Source organism: Coturnix japonica, chromosome 9, assembly GCF_001577835.2.
Source record: "Coturnix japonica isolate 7356 chromosome 9, Coturnix japonica 2.1, whole genome shotgun sequence".
In the NCBI taxonomy this organism is placed as follows: domain Eukaryota; kingdom Metazoa; phylum Chordata; class Aves; order Galliformes; family Phasianidae; genus Coturnix; species Coturnix japonica.
Window position 1 is genome coordinate 11,180,613 of NC_029524.1, and position 17,472 is coordinate 11,198,084.

At 47.4% G+C, this 17,472-nt stretch overlaps 1 long non-coding RNA gene across 1 annotated transcript in view; it reads right to left on the bottom strand.

Moving 5' to 3' along the window:
- Positions 1 to 17,472, bottom strand: part of LOC107318278 — a 45,382-nt gene that overhangs the window by 16,596 nt on the left and 11,314 nt on the right. The window contains exons 5-8 of the long non-coding RNA XR_004308395.1: positions 11,851 to 11,874; positions 11,500 to 11,665; positions 10,733 to 10,913; positions 6,134 to 10,544 (exon numbers count right to left, since the gene is read on the bottom strand). This is a non-coding gene — a long non-coding RNA (uncharacterized LOC107318278). The remainder of the gene's footprint in view (positions 1 to 6,133; positions 10,545 to 10,732; positions 10,914 to 11,499; positions 11,666 to 11,850; positions 11,875 to 17,472) is intronic.

A 17,472-nucleotide genomic window follows, 5' to 3' on the forward strand; every position in this document is an offset into this window, starting at 1 on the left:
AACAGGACAAGTCCAGGGCCACATTTCCTTCTCAAAGCTTGAACAAGGACATAACCCTCAGCATTACCCTTGGCCACTGCTGAGAAACCTCTGATCCTGTGGCTGGAGGCGCAGCTTAACAGCCAGCAGGTTCGTTAGCAACAACCCCCTCAGAAATACCTTGAGCAATGGCATTTGGGGGAAATTAACTACCTCTGGCAAGGGCGGCCACAGCGCTAAGGTCACCACGTAAGCTGGCTTGCCTGGTGCTGCTCCAGTCTTTGCCAAGCTGACTTGCAGCCAGTCTTTCAGAAAGCAGTGTAAAAGCAGTCCTGAAACGGCCTCTGGCCCACTGCAGGCAGGCACAGGTAAGACACAAGGGCTTAGTTTCTACTTGGAAAAAAAAAAAAATAGAGTGAAATACCTTCGTGCTGCTTTGACAGAACTGGTGAGTTATTTCTTTTCCCTACTTTCCTTTAAAGCACTAGAATAGCATTAAAGCAGGAATTTGCATCAGTGTCCTGAGTGCAACAATAGGCACTGCAGACTTCCCCACTTAGACTTGGTTGTAAACCAAGTGCTTTATATGAAATATTACAGAGTGATTCATCGCAGGGTAATTAGGCTTTAATCCAACTGCAGATTTATCCACTCAGATTAAACCTGCCCTGGTTGCTGAAGACCTCCTAATAACAGAGGCGCTGGTGTTTTATTCTGATTTAGAGCATTTAAGTCTCATATCAAGCTATTAACATGAATTTAAGATTGCTTTATAACATAGGGAAGCAATATAAAGCTATCAGAATTCATTTCCAGATGTGGACTCCTCAGTACAGAAGAGGCATAGACCTGTTGGAGCACATCCAGAGAAGGGCCACAAAAATGATTGAGGGAATGGAATGCCTCCCCACAAAGACAGGCTGAGAGAGCTGGGGCTGTGCAGCCTGGGGAATAGAAGGCTCCAGGGAGACCTGAGAGCAGCCTTTCAGTACCCAGAGGAGGCTACAAGAAAGAAGGGGACAGACTCTTTAGCAGGGTCTGCAGTGATGGGATAAAAAGAAATGGTTTCAAACTAAAAGAGGGGAGATTTATATTGGATATAAGGAAGAAGCTTTTTATAATAAGGGTGGTGAGGCACTGGCACAGGTTGCCTAGAGAGGTGGTGGGTGTCCCATCCCTGGAGACACTCAAGGTAAGGCTGGATGGGGCTCTGAGCACCTGATGGAGCTGTGGATATCCATTCTCACTGTGAGGAGTTGGATCAGATGGCCCTTAAGGTTCATTTCCATCTCAAACTACTCTGACTTCCAATTGAGTAACATAAAGACTGTAGTATTTGCCATGCCACCACCTTAGTGGTGTTCAGAACTGCACACCCACCAGAATGCAGTTCATCTCAGAGAAAACAAGAGTTTTCTGCTTTTGATTACAGCCAAGCACATTCCCTTCCCCAGGCCTTTTGTCTTGTAGAGGAGAACTATTTGCAGTATGAGAGAGGACGGTGAGGCTCTGCATCTCTAGAGATATCTGTTGATCAGCCCCCACCTTCATTTCAGCACACAGAGGATGAGCACAGTGAATACACAGCCCTTCTAGCAAGCAATCTTGTGAGCAGGAAAGCTCAGAGAACACCAGAGGAGCAAAGGGAGACCCTCCAAAGAGCCAGGACTCACTTGGGAAATAAGCACCCAGCCCTCTGACAACCTAAGGGCTGCCAAACATTATTATGCACACAGAAGAAATCCTGCTACCTGCAGCCTTCTGCTCACAGCTGGGGACAGCAGCCAGCTTAGCACACACAGCAGGGCAGCACAGTGCTGGGCTCCTCCTGAACTTCAGCTGGCACAACCCAAGCCAACATAGAGCAGCGTGTCCCTGCAGGCAGACTGGCTATGCCCTGTGGTGCCTGCAGGCTCAGTTCTCACAGACAGCATTTCTTTTCTTTTTAAATCTTGAATGAGTTTGCCCCAAACCAGTCACCAACACAGTGGAAAGTTTCATGCTGTGCAAAAAGTTCCTTCCCGTAAAGCAAACACGTAGGGGTGGAAAGTTTTCATCCAAATGGCAGAGTGAGAAAGCAGGGCTGCACAGCTGCACCAGGAAAGAAATCCCTGCAAACTGCTGTGCCCACAGTGCAAGGGAGAGGAAACAGTTATACGACAAGCAAACAAACGCGGTGGACAGAGATCACCCTGTTAGAGTCCCAGTTACGGTTTTCATCCTGTGTGCAGTCCAAAGGGTCTGCCTTAGTCTGTATGACCTGCATGGGATGATAACATACCTTCATTTGAAAGGACCCCCTTTTCAAGTCCACCCACTTTGTGTATTTAATGGCTTCAAAGACACTGGTGCTAACGGGCTAAATCCTACCGAGGGAGAAAGATAACCATTGCTGCACACCAAAGCTTGCAGTAAAGTCAATATTGACTGAGCTGCCCTGGTGCATCCTGCCTCACCAGCACTCCCAGGTGTGCAGGGTTCCCCTCTGGAACCACTCAGGTGGGGATGGATGAGGATTAAACAACCGGAGCTGCAGAGTGTGCAGGACAGGGACAGCAGCATGGGCTTTCTTGGCTCCTCAGACACAAGCGATTCTGTCAGCTACCAACATCAAGGATAAACCGAGTGCAAAACGCAAACCTCCAAAAAAGCAGCTGCTCCGAGTGCAGCCCAGAATGATAAATGCTGAAAGGAAAAGCCAGTTCAAAGAGAAACACTGATCCTCCCCCAGGGAAAAAACACCCTCGGGGGAGAGATATGGAGATAAAGATCAGAAACAATTAAAGAGCAATGGTTATTGAACACTCTACCCCAGCGATTAGGGCTCCTGATCTGGCTTATCAGGACTGGGATGGGTGCCTGAATCCACCCAAGCTGTGGATGAATTGCAGAGGGCTCTGTCCAAATGCAGCTTGCCTACAAACAGAAGTGCTGGTGCTGTTAGCACTATGGGCTGCTCCAAAGGGGAAACCTGCAGTGAGAATTTCATGGTTAACATCTGCCTCCATCCTTTAGTTCTGCCTTCGGGATGAAGACGTGAGAAGTGAGTTTGCTCAGGCAGAGCCATTTCCGAGTACACCGTGGAGAACAGGATTTGTGATGAGATCTGTTGGCAGGCTGGACTCGATGCTTAACCAGCCAGATTAATAAATGCCAGAAGGAGGAAACAACAGGTAAGTTAAACAGAGGTGAAAAAACATCTCTCTGCATTGCTAGATAGCAAAAGTTTACAAGATTTCTCTGCCCTTTTAGATGATTTTCCCCACCTCTTATTTAGCATTGTTTCAGTACAGCTGCTGGCAGCATCACTCCAGTACAAAGATGCTGGGGTTTCCCATGCTGGCAGCTCATGTAGGATCACAGTCACTTCCTCCCCTCACCATTTCCTGGAGGAAATAAGAGGTGGGATGGGTGCCAGCTGGCACAGCCCTTCCTTCAGCCGGATTATCTGCTGAAGGATGAGGGATTGGAAAGCAACATTTATTTGGTGGGAAAGGATTACTTTTGTATCTATTGCTTGTTGAATTCCTGGCGCATTGAACACACACACCCTGCCTGCCATCACAGTGCTGCCTACAGCACAGAGCATAAAGGTTTCATCTCACTGCTCATCAGGTGAGCATAATGCAGGCAAATAATGACTTGGTCATTATACACATAACTATTTTGTTGCAAGTTTCTCTGTATAAAGTGCTGGTAATAATAAGAGGTTACAATGAGAGCACCCAGTATTCAAAACCGGAGCAGCCTGGTTATTTTGGATTGGACACACAAGCCGAGGATGGTGATTTCTTTGGCCAAACGAAGGCGAACCTTGGAAACACTTCAAATGGTCCTTTTTATAGGTTTCAAACTCACTTTAGGCAAATATTTGCTAACGACTTCAGAACCGACCACGCCAATAAGCTCATATGCTAAAAACTGCAACAGAAAAGCGAATACAAAAGGACTGCAAGCACTGCAGTCAGCTGAAATGCCGACCCGAGCAGCCCTCAAAGCTAATGCATCCTTGAGGTCTCTGTCTGGGTGCACAAAAATTCAAGTGCGTCCTTTCAACAGCCCTGGTCATTCCCATCTCCTGTCACTGCCACCGCGTGCTGAAAGCTACAGCAGCTTTTCAAGTCATGCAGCTCCGAGCGCCGCACAGCTCTGTCATCACACGCTGTTATCACACTGCATGTATCAAGCAGTGGTGACAACAAACCAGGCCTGCCACAGGATGGGAGCGGCACACCTGAAACAAGCCAGGAGCCAAGCATCGCACAGACACTGAATGTATTTTACTTATCCAGCCTACAGATACGTTTGTGCCCCTCCACACCCCGCCCCAGACAACCAGCTCCTTTTCCTTAGACACCTACTTTTTTTTCAGTCTCTCTGTTAAAATATGAAGTCTTCCTTGTGACACGGTAGAAACTAAAGCACGCAGAGCCTGATAGGTTAAGGCTAAGATATATTGGCTTAATCCTGTCAGAACGTTAATGGAGATTATATAGGGACAGGCACTGACCAGGCAGAGGGAGAGAGGTGTAAATAATCCAGAGGAGTGTGGACTTGTTGGCAGGGTGGATTTATGCCCTGTCTTAATAAAGTACCCTTTCATCTCTGGAACCTGGGCTCAAAAGCCAGTCTAGACAGGAATTAATGGGGCTCCTTCTCTGCTTACAGTTCTCAAGGTTTCCCAACACCCAACATGCTCACGTGCAGCCAGGAAGTGCAGATTTACAGGGCATGCCATGAGCTCAGTTGGCCATGGTTGCTACCTTCTGCAGGGAGCTTTTAAAGTGTGAGCTCTGACCATTCACCCAGGAGGGTCTGCTACCAGACCAGGGGAGAAATTCCCTTTCTATACCCTGTTACTGCTATGACCACCCTAAGACAAAGCCTGGCAATGGGAAGCCTGTTGTGAAGGGATGAACTAGAGGATACCAAGGAAACAGTGGCACGCACTGCTTGGGACCAAGACTGGATTCTGCCTGGAGATCCTATTTATGCCAATTAAATACTCAAGGCAATACAGCACTAGGAACTGCAGATGCAGAACTGCATAGATCTCCTACGGCAAAGGAAAATGGCTAACTTCTCTGTTTGCAGCAAAACTTCTCTTCTGTTTTCTTATCCCCTCCTTTAAGGGTCCAAAAGCACAGGTGAGGATGGAGCATCCAAAAACCTTTCTCAGCAATGGATCTGAGATGCCATGGAGGTGTGTGGGCATGAGAAGCAAGGAGAGCTGTGAGCAAAAACATACACCTCCACTATGACTTGAAGCATTCAAAGGAAAAGAGATCGTAGGAATATTTGTTAGGGATTGTCTTTTTCTCAAACCCTTAAATCACTATTTCAGAAGGCAGAAACTCCAATCTCCAGCCATGCACAAGGACCCCCGGATGCAGAGACATTCAGCTTCTAATTTTACAGCTGTTTAATTTTCAGCAAGGAAAGACAGGGAGCAGCAGGATGCACTGCTGGCTATTAGGAAGCCTCTTTATGATGCAAAACTCACATGTTGCCTAAGTACAAGGACTCCAATGAGTTTGGACTCAGCCATAAAGAAAGGGAATCAGAGAACAAATAGGTCACCAAAGGCACAGCAAGAGGTAAGAATTCCATGAAGGACAAGTGACAGATTCTCTTCTCAATGTATTGGGAATTTGGAGTTTTACCCCCCAGCAAACCTCTACTAGGAAAGTAAGGCTACTTATGGACAGTGTAATTGGTCAACTCAGACTCCTTCAGAAGGATATAATAAAGTCACTGATGATATCTAAACTGCCTTCCCCACAGCATTCAACTCCATAAAAAACAATCACACCCACTGACATTCATCAATGTCAACTGCCCAGGCAGGCCACAAGGCTGGACACCCACGTCCTAACCCCCAAATCTCCTGGGCCTTCCTTGCAAAGCAGGGACTGCTACTGGAGTTCCAGGCCAAAAATGCAAGCCAGCTCCTGCCCTGGTAACAAACAACACTTCTTCACTTTGCAGGAGTCAGCAGCAAGATCTTGGGAGAGGAAGGACCCCAGCTCAGCTAACTCAGTTTAGCAGCATATGCTGTACAAGAGTTTGCCGCCTGCTCGCCTGTGTCAGCCATCACGAACCACAGCACAAAGAAGTGCAGGCAGTAATACGTAATATGCAGGGTGAACCTTACCTCTCAGTGCTCCCATCCAAAACCTCGGTTGTACTTCACTCTGCCAAGTCCTGCTCCACAATTTAGAAGTTAGCACAGGGTCTTCTGAGGCCATGTCATGAATATCCTGGTGTGTTCTGGCTCTGCCAGCCAGCTCTTGGTTTCCAGCATCGTTCTGCCCAGAGTTGGGTGTTGTGGTGTGGGAGCAGCAGAGCCAAGGAGGCAATGAAGGCAGCACAGAGGGAAAATCCCCCACCGCACACTCTCCCAACAGCTTTTCTCCTTTTTGCTCACGTGATGATTTTAAACTTCCCCCCACCTGTAAGGAAAGGAAGGCACAGATAATTGGGTGAGAGACAGATGGTGCTTCACATGGAGGAACAACCAAAAAAAGACTTTACCTGACCCAGCTCCTGCTTGAATGGGACAGAAGACCATACTACATGCAATTGGCAAGCCTCAGTGTTACCCCACTGCTCAGCAGCCCTTTTTATTCACACAAGAAGACTGGATGCTGTCTCACCTGCAGCTTTCCTCTACTGGCTGACTGAAGGCATCAGGCCCAAACCCAGAGCCTTTTTTCACCCCACCATCTCAGCTGGTCTTGAGCCCAGGTGGTTGCCATTAGCACACGAGCACAGGCAGCAGATGGGAAGCTGCCACCTTGCACTGCTGACAGGCATCACCCTGTCCCTCTGCCTACTCCTTGTGGCTCTGCCACCCATCCAGCGAAGAGCAGAGCAGAGTTAGTAGTTGCTGGGCTTTTTGGGCAGCAGTCTGAGCTTCCAGCTCCATGCATGGGCAATTTGCACAACTGAGAAAGAGGCTGCCCACTGTGGGGCAAATGGGAGCTTTTCCTCCCACCTGCACTGTCCCTGTCAGCGCCTTGCAGATGCTAATCACCTCGGAGGAGGCTGCCTCTGTGCTGGGGAACACCTGCAGTGAACTTCTCTGGCTCCCACAGCTCCAAAAAGCATCTGGCAAGGAAGACTTGTGGCTGCACATTCCAGTGGCTGTGAGCATTTGGGGCCCAGCTCCTGTGCTGGACCCAGTTCTGCCAGGCTTTTGCTGTAGGCGTAAGGAAGTCGGGGCAGAAGATGAGGAGAGAGACAAACCTAGTGAAGCAGAGGTACCTGCTCTTCTCCGAGTTGGCTGTGAGCAGAAGTCTTCCATCTGTGGGAGGCCCCACAATAGCCTTAATGCTCTGTGAACCCTGAGCACCGACAGCACTGAACCCTGTCAGAACAAGCAAAGGGAAATGGGAACCAAAGGGGACCAAGGAACAGAGGCATCCCACCTGCGCTACATTAACAACCCTGTCACAGCCCTGGCACTTCAGTTCAGCACTGCCAACTGCTTTTGAGGGTGGGCACCACCCACTCCCAGTTTCATTTATGCTCTCCAGTGAGGCACCCACCACTCTGGGTGCATCCCATGGGCATCACAGAGCTCCTGAGCACAGCAATGCAACACAGCGGGATCCCTGCTCAGGAGAAGGAGCTGCTGTGTTGCCTGGGGATGTGCACATAGTTCATGGAAGTGTTTGATAAAGGAGTGTGGAGCAGCAGATCTGCAGTACAGGGATAGTGGTGGGACCTCTACAGAGGGAGCTGCCTTCAACCAATGGAATGGAACCTTTGGTCCTGAAGGAGCAACTACTTAGGGAGCTGGAACCAATGCCATCTAAAAACTGCTGTTAATTACTGATGCCTGTAATGCTGTAAGTGCTGTGTAAGGCAGGAGGTGCACACACACAACAAAAGCCTACCGTTCCATTCTGCAGTGATTAAATTGGTGGAGGCTGTGTCCTGTAAAGCAGCATTATGGAAGACAAGGCAAACAAGATTAACCCACATTGACAAGGCATTTAGCCATGGCTAAGAAGAGATCCACACCACAGCACCTCTGTACCACACGTTTACACCAGCCCACGAGTCTAATCCCTCATGGCCTGTCAAGCTATTAGGCAAATCTCTGGCTCTCATTTGCCTAATCCAATAGGCCCCAGCATCATAAGAAAGACCCCCTAGGGGGCCTTAACATCCATGTTTGTTAGGCCTCATATAAGTAAACAATACTCTGAAAGCCAAACAGCTTCCTCTTCCATTTACTACATCAACCAGTGCAGCTGGGCAGTGTGCAGCACGAGCATGCCTCTGGGAGGGGACAAATGGTGGCAGCCATGTAGAAGGCTTTGGGAAGAGGTATGGGCAGCCCAGGTGATGCAGAGGGGTTCCCAGCCCAAAAAGCAGATGTGAAGAGGGCACCCTTGGAAAGCATGGAGGCAGGCTGAGGTGCAAGCACCAGTCCTAGATCCCACCCCATTCTTTTGCTGCTGCTTATCCCGAAGGAAGCAGGTTTCTGGGGACTCAGCAAAGCCGTGGTCCTGGCTGAGGATCCACTTAGCCTTCAAAAAGCAGTTCTCTCATGTGCTGAGACAGCATACGGAGGAATTCAATGACACTCCTTTGCTCCATATGCACTTCCATGTCAGACATCGTTCTGTCAGACTGCCCCTCTGCTGCCATCTGTCACACTGCAACACACACCAGGATACTGGTGGTGTTCTCCTCCCCCTATTCTGGGGATGCACCAACAGCAGAACAGGAAGATCCCCAACAACACCAAGAGCAACTGGTAGGAATAGGAGTGGGACCAGCAGCCAAGGTGGGCATCTTGTCAGCAGCATCAGAATGAGCCAGCCCTCTTCCTCACACACATCAACAGGCAGGTAAGAAGCACTAGCCAATAAAGGAAAACTCTAACATGTGTAACGGCGGGTATCTGTGAGCTGGCACTGCTGGCACTCAGATCCCAGGAGGTGGTCTGAGTTTCTGATCTACTGTTTTTCAGAAGAGAAAAGAGACGTTTCAACCAATTGCAAAGTGCTAATAAGCACCTGAGTGAGCGAACCACCTGGTGAGCAGGCAGACATATATTTTTCATTATAATAAATAACAAAAGAAATACCTGGTCCAATTATTTGCCAATGAGAAAAATACAACTGAGGGATCTCAAAGAGTCATTACCCTCTCTGAAAGGCCAAAATGACTTGTTTGCTGTAGAGTGTAATTCTCTCTAATGCTGCTGCAGGGTCACAGCAGAACCAAAAAAACATTAACATGCTACCTAAGAGATCACCAAGAACTTAAACAAACCCAGCTCAAGAAAGGAGGATGTTTTGTGTTGGGTTCTGCCTCCACAATAAGCAGCAGCAGAAGCAACTTACCATCAGTAGTTCTGCATTTAACACCTACTGCAGAGTTGCCAGGTGCAGGATGTCCCTCCAGAGCCTTTGTGTCATCAGGCACTTACTGCACAGCTGACAGGATCACAGCACTCATTCTCTTTTCTTCCAGCTTCAGTGGAGGAATAACAATTTTTAAAGCAGCCCTTCAAGTCAAAGATAAAGCTTTATCTGCATAGGCTACCATTGCTAGACAACTGAACGCTTTTACAGGCTTGCACACCCAAACCTACAAATGCATTCTTGGAAGACCTCTAAGTATTTTTCTGAATCTGTGATACCTTAGAGACTAAACAGAATGCAGGTATTTTTCTAGTCCTCGGATTTCAGGACACAGCCACATCTGCTGTAGAGAAACAGGCTTTCCTCATGCTTTAGACAAGGATCCAAACTGTTTCAAGGCTCCTGGGATCTCCCTCTGGGTTGAGAACTTCTCTTATCTCTGTAACATCATAAGCAACGCCCTTGTGGTTTGTTCCATGGACAGGCAAACCCACAGGGAGAATACAGGCAGATTTATAGATGCACAAGGCTTGGCTGCCAACCAGTCTTTTCCAGGCTTTTGTGGATTTGCAAAGTTAAGCTGAAAATATCACACAAAAACTTTTCTTAAGGGGCCTTCCCATACAGCTTGAAAGAGGCTGGGGTCAGCAAGTCCTCATCACAATTTCTTCCACTTACTCAACAAAGCACATTGGTAAAGGTGGGGCAGAAAGTGCCCATTTCAAGAAGAAACGTGGTCAATCAGACAGAGAGGCCCAGTGAAAAGGAATAGAAGGACAAACATCTCCATGGTAGACTATCCATGGACCAATACCAAAAGGCACTGGAGTGACAGAGACCAGCTTGTTTGGCTTTCTGCTGCCTTTCTCTGGCCCTTGACAATTTGGAGACAAACAGACCATGGAGGTGGGAGAAGAGCTCTGCAGAGTTATCACAAGCAGTGTCTTAAGATGCAGGACAGACCTTTACTGTACTGTCAGTACTATCACCCTCCATGCAACCAGTCTGGTGCTGTATGATCCATAGGAGACACGCATGCAACTTCAGAGCTGTGTACAACCTGGCAAATCCACAGCACCACGGAACACTGGCAGTCAAAACCTGGCTGTCCTGGGCAGGACGGAGGCAGGCTGGCTGGGTCCTGTGTGCTGCAGCCTGTCTCTCAGAAACAGCATCACCTCCCTGATACATGTGGAAAGTAAAAAAGCTCGTCAGTTCCATCACATGCAGGATAATGTCAAGGAAAAGAGTGAGACTGAAAAGTACTTTAGCTTTAAAACATAAAAAGACTTCAGGATATTTTTTGGCCATTTGGTCACCCAGACTCTGCCCTCTTCCTAAGCTTCAAACAAATAGGTACAACAGGTTACCTGTGCTCTATCAGTCCAGAGCAGAGTTCCCTCTGAGGCTGGTGGTGAATGGAGACCTGATCCAGCACTGTAAACCCTTCACATTCACCAGCTGAACCCTTCAAGTTAGGTCTCCTTTGTATGCAAAGCAGTTCAGACAACAGCAAGGATCTTTAAAGATGTAAATCTGTCTCGTGTCATTCTAGAAAAGAAAGTCAAGGGAGCTGTTAGGTGCTTGAATCCAGCAGGTTTCAGCAAAAGTCCCATTTGCTAATAAGGATTTTTGCTATGGAGTATGGCCCACCAACCTCAGTCACTCTGCAGCTGAGATCACAGCTAAATCACTTATCTTTACATTTCCATACAAATCTGATTATCCATGAACAGTTAATTGTTTCATAAGTATCACTTGGAAGCTATCCATTTCCAGCACAAGAAATTGCACTATAAAACTGTCTGCCTTCACCATGAGTCACTTTAGTACATAGGATGAATATTTGGCACTCTTCACTTTTTCAGATTAACTTGCATATTTATTTTGGAAGAAAAAAATTGGACATTTTAAATTCCTTCCCATCAGAATTCCTCATATTTGCTTAACTTACTGAAACTTTTTAATAGACTGCACAGTATGTGAATATGTTATACAGTGACTGCTGATGAAGGAAACATTCACATCTCCTTTCACGTTAGGGAAAGGCAGAAAAAAATATCAGATGAGTGTTTGAGTAACAGATGAGAGTTTGAATCTTTGTTAAGACAATCAGCAACCCTACAGATTAAGTCACCTGCCACGAAGAAAGACTTCATCCCACTAACCGCGGCCATGGAAACATCAAGAAAGGGCTGAAATCCAGTGTTCTTAGATGTAGTGCAGACTTCTCCTAAGCGAAGTTCTAACATGTTTCAATTGCATTTCTTGAAGCTCTATTCCAAGCAAGGCTGAAAAAAGCCCTAAAAAAAAAGACTTTGGTCTTCAGAAAGCAAGGCCATTTTCCAAAGACAAGGGTCAGTATTACAACATTATTGTAAGCTACAACTGAAATTTTGCTTTCTATTACCACAAAATATTTCCCCCCCATATAGAACAGGTATCTCCTTGATTTCTCATTTAGTCTCATAAGAATGGAGTTACATACCTTTGCAGATGGGTATTGCTTCACCTGTGGGAAAAGAAACAATCTGTCAAGCACGTAACCACGGACATTAGCTAAAGATGTTTAAAACCAAAAACCTACTTTAGCTCAGCATCAGTTAATTACACAGCTCGTTAACATCTTTGGAGTACCACATACATTAAAAAGACAGCTCTTGGTAGACTGGATCTAAACGTCATATTAGGAACTGAAACCAAGAGTTCCCTTTGTGTTTGCTTTTTATCAACTAAAGTTCTGCAGAGCGGGAGGACTGTAGGAAGAAGAATCAACAAAAGTCACAGTCACCTCCAAAGTGCCAGCGGAGGTTGAGCATGAGGAATGTGTCTTTCTTCCCTCTCAGGAGCAAGTTCAGGCCATTCGGTTGAGGATCGTGTTGTAGATCCTCAAACAAATCACTTATCTCAGTCTGCAGTTGGATATTAATTAGTGAATGGCTCGGGAACAAGTTGCAGAGCAATATAAGCAAATGGAGCATCGTTACAAGAAAGCCTTGTGTCAAAATCTAATGTTTCTGGACTTAAGCAAGAGCTTGAAAGCTAACGGAAGTTGGAAGTACTTCATGCAGGCAGGATTCCTCACTGCTAAAAGACTGATTTTACACGGGTCTACGTGCCCTCCATTCCTAACAACTGAATTGAAGGCCGTGGGCAGTCCTCCCTCCCCAGACTGAAGCCTAAAATTGTCAATTAGGAAAACAAATGTAGGTGCTAGACATCTTTTTGTGAGTGTCAGTTCGGCAATCACTTTATTACAAGTAATTTTAGTATTGAACGTAGTGCAATTTAAGTAATTTAGCAAAGTACAATGATGGATTAAAGTGCCTGGAGATCGACATTTATTTCACCTCCCGAAACACAATTATTATGCACTTTACTCAATAACAGTGTCTTATTCCAACTAAAATACACGTTGTGTAATTCTTTAGACCATAGAATCACTGCAATTAGAGGGGGAAATGGTTGATTAGGTCACTGATTCCATCCTGTTGCCAGCCCACGATTGCTCCCTGCCGCATATCGGCTAGAGTTTCACCCAAACTCCTTTGCATTTACATGTTTCAGTGACAGTGATATCGATCAAATAAGGGAGCTTTCATCCACAGGTGAAAGATTCAGCCTTTTGCTAGAGAAAATCCTGCGTGTTCACAGCAGGAAATGTCTGAGAGGTTTTCAACTCCTTCCTATGGCAGACGGCTGAAATACTTTCAACCAGAACGTTCTTTGGTGAACTCTTTCCATGGAAGTATTTTCGCCAAAAAAACTCCAGGTCTTCCACTCAATAAAGAGTGTAAGTCCTGCTTTTAAGCCTGACATTCCTCTCTTTACCTAATGGCAGCATTTTTAAAGCAGGAATACAGAGAAAATAGAAAATCAAGCCTGTCACTCTAGGAAACCTGCTATTTCTGACCTGCCCTTGGCAGAGGGGTGTTTGGGATGTGGTTTTAACTCCTCATTGCAGGGGGCTCAGCGGCAGTCTCACTGCTCTGGAGCCCACAGCCCTTCCCTGCTGCTGGAACTGGGTGTTCCATGGCACACTGCAGAAGAAGGGAATGGAGCAGATACTGAGCCTGGTATTTTACTGCAGGTAAACATATACCTGCCTGCATTTCCCATGGAAACTGCACTTGTGATGCTGGCTTTGTGCCTTCTTAAGAGTTTACCCTTGGGTGGGATCCTTGAGAACAGGTGCAACCTATAGAAACAGCACATCTTAACCAATAGAGTGTCTAGAGACAGTAATCTTTGAATGTGAACTTGTGAGAGCTGCAGGATAGGAAAATCTGTGCTGTGGAGGTGCACACATCCAAGTAAGGAAAAGACAGAGCAGCAGGGAGCTGCCCACCTGGCCCACACCACACACAAACACAAATACTCTCTTCAAAGATGCACAACAGGCCCAAAATAAAGCACTAGGTTTCTCCCTGCTGAATTTCAGAGGCTTTGAGATTTTAACCACGGTGCAAATCCCCATGAACCTGGGAACCAGGAAAAATCCCCCGGTGCAACTGCCGGGTGCTGTGCAGCTCCCACCGTGAAATCACAACATTTACTTTGCAGGGCTGTGCCTGTGTCTTGTCAGACACACAGCCTCCTGCAGCACAGGAACAGGCTCTGTTCCCAGCTCTGTTCCCAGCTCTACCACAGACTTCCCGCATCTGTCTGGGAAAAAAAAAATATGCTGAGAAGCACATCTGAAAAAATGTTACACTCTCAGCTTCAGACATTTGATCTAACACCTGGCCCAGCTCTCAGCAGCGCTGGACAGTGCAAACACTGTTGGTCTCGACTGGGGCACTTCTAAAATCCAGCCCCGATGGGTAACAGGGATGAAGGGAACATCTGCTTCTCCACCGTGTTACGCAGACTTCACACTAAGGCACCTTTTCAGCGGAGCAGCGTGCAAGTCAAACCAGTTAAACCAGTGAACAGTTGGTCTTTGTTCTGCACACATGCCAGAACTTTAAAAACTCTCACAGTTTGGCACCAAAAAGACAGAGACACAAAGCTAGGGACTGCCTTTGGAAATAGGAGCCATAAACTCTTCTGTTTTCCCACGTGTAAACAGGAGATGCCAAATCCTGCCTGTCTGAAAAGCACTGAGGGCATCCAGCAGAAGACACAGAAGCAGACAGCGATGCTTCTTGCCTCATCTGTCTCTTAAAAACGTTTCCAAGGTGCTGGCTGGACATTAGGAGTCTCTGCAGTGTCAAGCACAAAATAAGGTACTGCCACACATCCTATAAAATAAACTACAGCTGATTTTGCTGAATACACTCGCTGCTTATTTGTTTTTAACGTTTCATCTGGTATGTTATATTCCACCCTAGACAATGTGCGAGGAAATAGCTGAACATCAGAGGTATCTTTAGAAGAAGAAAAATACCAAGTTTCAAAGCTGTTCCCCTGCTTTGCCAGACTTTTCTCACACAGCTATTCCTGAGGAACTCTCAAGAAGGAATTTGGCTGTGATAGCTTTCACATCTGACAGCCTCCTTGTTGGAACAGCATTACCTGTGTTGTGTGCAACACCACCCACTGCAAAGCCAAGCATGCTCCCCCACAGTGATGGAGTGTACGAAGTGAGCACAGGACCTCCGGCTGGCAGTACTGCTTTGGATGTTTCCTATCAGCTAAGGGGGCAGAAACACGCTGGTTATTCCCCACTTACCAGTCCCAATGCCATGACTGTGCCAGTCCCAGGGAGCTGTACCTTCTGTTACCAGAGGCCTGGGAGCAGCATCAATGGGTGATGTCTGCTGCTGTGGGGATGAGAATGACCTCTGGGTTCCTCCTGTGCAGCGTGACTGCAGGCAGCGAGGACACCAAGCGAGCATGACTATTGCTCCCATCTCCCCAGGGAGGCTCAGGCAGCGTGTGTTCCTTACCGTCACATTCCACCATGTCTGCTGGAACATGCCACAGCCAGGGATCACTCCTCACTGGGGCTTTTTCAAATAAGCAGAGAAAAGTGAAATGTCAAATACAATGGAGTAAGAAAAGAAAAGTGGCATCTTGTGCTCTTCTGGTCTCTCTCACTCCCAGGAGTCTTTAATGCCTTAAAAAAGTGGCGACATTTCTGAAAGCAAACCTTTGTGATAAATGATGCTGTTATTTATTTTGCAGGAAGCCAAGATTTGTCATGATGCCGTTTTCAAAGTAACACAGCATCTAACAAAGAGAATCATAGGCAATTTACTGCGTGACACTCCATCTGTCTCAGAGGAAGAAAGACCTTGTTTGACCCTCTCAGGATTTGAACCTGTAATTCCACTGAAGCGAGGGCTTTGAAACCCGAAGCTCGGCAGTTTTCTCCCTGAAGATAAGAGAAGGTTTTCCTGCTCCCCATGAATCACCACAACTGCGTGGACTGCTGTGCAATGTGAATTCCCCGCTACACAGGTAATGCCAGCATCTGTACATCCCATCAGCAAAAAGTGACTGGTGCAGCTGCACAGACACCCAGGACACCATCCCCTCCTGCTGGTGCTCCCAGGCTGGACACCGCGGCTGGGGATGAGAACCTGCACAGGAGGCGGATGATGTTTCTCAGTGCTGCAAGTAGATCTACTGCTTATGCCTGAGCTGGGGTACATTGGCATCTGATGGGCAAATGGAATGTTCTTCCCTGCCTAGCATTAGCAAGAGAAATATATATATATATATATGTTTTGCTCCATGCTACCCATGGTGGAAAATGCTTATTGATTCACCAGATGCAATACATATATGAACACAGGCAAACACAGACGTCACCAGTGGCCATCCCAGATCTGTAGGATTTTAACAGAAGATAAGCACAGAGCTTATTGTGTTTAGCCTGAATCCCCATGTATACCCCAGAGCACTTCTCTGGTCAATAATGCAAGCACAAAGGGAGACAAACACAAAGGACAACCTGCACTGTCACCTTCCCTCCTCCTGGGAGCATGACCCCACAGGTCCAAACATCAGTTCTGATGTAATAGCCAGGCACCGCGCTGGTGAGGCCCTAACAGAGACAAGCCTCAGGGTTGCACTATCGTTATGAGATAAACACGCTGAATTGCTCAACAGACCCTATGACGATCCAAAGCTGGAAGGATCTTGCTTTCATTTGCTGTCCTGCTGGATATCACACCCACAACCAGTAAATCTGTGCTGACATGAACTGGTTGCAGCTGCTCAGGGCACGGCCGCTATCCTTGTGGGAGCGACCCTGAGGCAGGCTGCACGCAGGCAGTGTGCTGCCATGGGCTCTGCTGCTCACACCCAGTTCCTCCCCCAGCCTCTGGGAATGACAAATTGGGGCAGCAAGCTGAGACCAGAAGGGTTCTCCAGGGTTTCCAGGGAGAGAAGCGTGCTGTTGTAGACAATGTTAGCTCCACGCGTCACCCAAATCTGCAACAATCATAACAGGCTGGTATTCAATTTGCCCTCTCAAACACACTCCTGGATGAGTCTCTGCTGACACCCAGGAGGGAGATCCTCTGCCCCAGAGGAGGAAAGGTGGTGGCAGAGAATGGTAACCAGATTGTGCATCACTATCTCTTTCCTGTGTGCTCAGAGCAAGCAGCCAAGGCTGCACAGAGGCCAGACACCTTCAGAGGACAGCTGTGCACCAGGCAGGCACAGTGCAGCAGCACCATGCAGGGTCTCTGTCTGAGACGAGGCCACAGGAAGGGGAGAGGCCAGGGTCCTGGGGTGGTGAGGGGGGAATTCTGGCCAAGCAGCACATCCAGATCAGCTCCACATGCTGCAAAGAACGCACTGCTGTGTGGAAGCAATTTGCAAAATATAATCATAGAGCAGCTTGCACTACTTCAGCACAGTGATGGATGGAGAAGTACCGAAGCACACAACCTGCCGTGCATCACCCCTCCTCTCCCTCTGTTAGCACCACTCCTGCACAAGCAGCAGAGCAGCAGTAGGGCAAATACCTGCATCCCTGACCATGTGTGCTGGGGGTCAGAAGGAGCAGCTCCAAGATACCAGTGCCTGCCCAGGGCTGGGCCTCCAGTGCTGCTGCCTGCAGCAGAGCCAAACCAGGGCATGCTGGCTATTGACAAGGCTTTAGCAGCAGGAAGAATTAGCAGAGAAGCTTTCATGGCCTTGGATCTTAATGAGA